Raw genomic sequence first — 203 nt, forward strand, 5'->3', positions numbered from 1 at the left:
AACAGGCCGGTGGCATATCTATAAAAAAAACTGGACCGAGTTGCCGCTGGGTGGCTGCCATGTTTGTGAATTATAGTAGCCATGGCCCTTCTAGTCAAGGATGTGGACAAGTTAACCTTAGGACAAGAATTATGTATCACAACCCCTCATGCCATCGAGGGAGTTCTCAAGCAGCCACCCGACCGCTAGTTGAGCAATGCCTG

Source organism: Nannospalax galili, unplaced genomic scaffold, assembly GCF_000622305.1.
Source record: "Nannospalax galili isolate Female #2095 unplaced genomic scaffold, S.galili_v1.0 scaffold270, whole genome shotgun sequence".
In the NCBI taxonomy this organism is placed as follows: Eukaryota; Metazoa; Chordata; class Mammalia; order Rodentia; family Spalacidae; genus Nannospalax; species Nannospalax galili.